Source organism: Pinus tabuliformis, chromosome X, assembly GCF_031772625.1.
Source record: "Pinus tabuliformis cultivar Carrire ecotype Pingquan chromosome X, CPIR1, whole genome shotgun sequence".
Classification (NCBI taxonomy): domain Eukaryota; kingdom Viridiplantae; phylum Streptophyta; class Pinopsida; order Pinales; family Pinaceae; genus Pinus; species Pinus tabuliformis.
Window position 1 is genome coordinate 2,554,019 of NC_142308.1, and position 2,251 is coordinate 2,556,269.

Consider the following 2,251-nt stretch of genomic DNA (forward strand, 5'->3'; position numbering starts at 1 on the left):
AGCCACAGTGCCAATAGAATCTTTGCCAAGTTGGATCCCAAGCCACAGTGCCAATAGAATCTAAAAGAAAGCTCAAAACTCACAGTGCCAAAAGAGCCTCACAGTGCCAAGTTGGATCCCAAGCCACAGTGCCAATAGAATCTTTGCCAAGTTGGATCCCAAGCCACAGTGCCAATAGAATCTAAAAGAAAGCTCAAAACTCACAGTGCCAAGTTGGATCTAAAACAGAGCTCAGAACTCACATAGCCAATAGAAAGAAGCTCAGAACTCAAAACTCACAGTGCCAAGTTGGATCTAAAACAGAGCTCAGAACTCACATAGCCAATAGAAAGAAGCTCAGAACTCGGGACCAATGGCTTGCACCGAATATTTTCCTTGGCGTGGACGACAGGATTCTAACCTGCGCGGGCAAAGCCCACATGATTTCTAGTCATGCCCGATAACCACTCCGGCACGTCCACTTGAATAACAATCAGCTAATTCAATTAAAATATGTCTGATAATTCTGTACAAAAGGAAGTAACTGACATGTTAAAAACGCCGCATGTGCAAATAACAGCAGCGCCTGTAGCTCAGGACCAATGCGAATGGCCTGCACTGAGTATTTTCATTGAAACCACAGTTAGGTTTTATAGATATGCAAAATAAATATATGATTTGGAATCTCCAAAAGCAAGCCAGATTGCAGAGTGAAATACCCAGAAAGCAGTTTTGGGTTTTATAGATATGCAAAATAAATATATGATTTGGAATCTCCAAAAACAGAGGGAAAGACCCAAAAAGCAGGAAAAAAAAACAAACCAGATTGCAGAGAGAGACCCCAAAAGGGTTTTTATAGATATGCAAAATAAATATATGATTTGGAATCTCCAAAAACAAACCAGATTGCAAAGGGAAAAACCCAAAAAGCAAGGAGGTCGGCCTAGGTGTTGGATCCCAAGCCACAATGCCAATAAAATCTAAAAGAGAGCCTCACAGTGCCAAGTTGGATCCCAAGCCAGGGTGCCAATAGAATCTAAAAGAGAGCCTCACAGTGCCAAGTTGGATCCCAAGCCACAGTGCCAATAGAATTTAAAAGAGAGCCTCACAGTGCCAAGTTGATCCCAAGCCACAGTGTCAATAAAATCTAAAAAAGAGCCTCACAGTGTCAATAGAATCTAAAAAAGAGCCTCACAATGCCAAGTTGGATCCCAAGCCACAGTGCCAATAGAATCTTTGCCACGTTGGATCCCAAGCCACAGTGCCAACAGAATCTAAAAAAGAGCCTCACAGTGCCAAGTTGGATCCCAAGCCACAGTGCCAATAGAATCTAAAAGAAAACTCAAAACTCACAGTGCCAAAAGAGCCTCACAGTGCCAAGTTGGATCCCAAGCCACAGTGCCAATAGAATCTTTGCCAAGTTGGATCCCAAGCCACAGTGCCAATAAGAAAGCTCAAAACTCACAGTGCCAAGTTGGATCTAAAACAGAGCTCAGAACTCACCCAATAGAAAGAAGCTCAGAACTCGGGACCAATGGCTTGCACCGAATATTTTAATGGCTTGCACCGAATATTTTCCTTGGCGTGGACGGCAGGATTCGAACCTGCGCGGGCAAAGCCCACATGATTTCTAGTCATGCCCGATAACCACTCCGGCACGTCCACTTGAATAACAATCAGCTAATTCAATTAAAATATGTCTGATAATTCTGTACAAAAGGAAGTAACTGACATGTTAAAAACGCCGCATGTGCAAATAACAGCAGCGCCTGTAGCTCAGTGGATAGAGCGTCTGTTTCCTAAGCAGAAAGTCGTAGGTTCGACCCCTACCTGGCGCGAGTTGTGAGATATGCTTTGAATTGTTGTTGAAGCACAATTTTCTTTACTGTTTTTTGGTCTCGAATAGGAGTTATCACTTTGGAAAGTGGATTATGGCTTTCAAATGAATGTATGGATCTCTCTGTACATTTTTGGTTTCTCGAATAGGTGAATTATATTATACCTATTTCAAAAGATGATTGTAGCAAAGAGTAAATACAAAAAGGACTCTGAATAGTTGAGTACATCTCAGAATCAAAAGGCAATCCCAGCCTGGATGCTTCAACATATTTGAAATACAGATCAAAATGACGAGTGTAATATCTACAGAGAACTCCTGTAATCTCTTGAAATACATAAACCAAAAAAGTATTGTTTGAAAAAAGAGATCATCCTTAAAAAAATTCTCCTACTTCTGCATCTCTGTTTAGAGGAAGGCACTCGACCAAATTAT

At 41.5% G+C, this 2,251-nt stretch overlaps 3 non-coding genes across 3 annotated transcripts; 1 reads left to right on the plus strand and 2 right to left on the minus strand.

Moving 5' to 3' along the window:
• Positions 1-379: 379 nt before the first annotated feature.
• Positions 380-461, minus strand: TRNAS-AGA (transfer RNA serine (anticodon AGA)). Its single transcript has one exon. It is a non-coding gene; the product is annotated as a tRNA-Ser (tRNA).
• A 1,101-nt stretch (positions 462-1,562) lies between these two features.
• On the minus strand, positions 1,563-1,644 carry TRNAS-AGA (transfer RNA serine (anticodon AGA)). The gene has a single exon. It is a non-coding gene; the product is annotated as a tRNA-Ser (tRNA).
• Positions 1,645-1,744: 100 nt separating this feature from the next.
• Positions 1,745-1,817, plus strand: TRNAR-CCU (transfer RNA arginine (anticodon CCU)). The gene has a single exon. It is a non-coding gene; the product is annotated as a tRNA-Arg (tRNA).
• Positions 1,818-2,251: the final 434 nt, after the last annotated feature.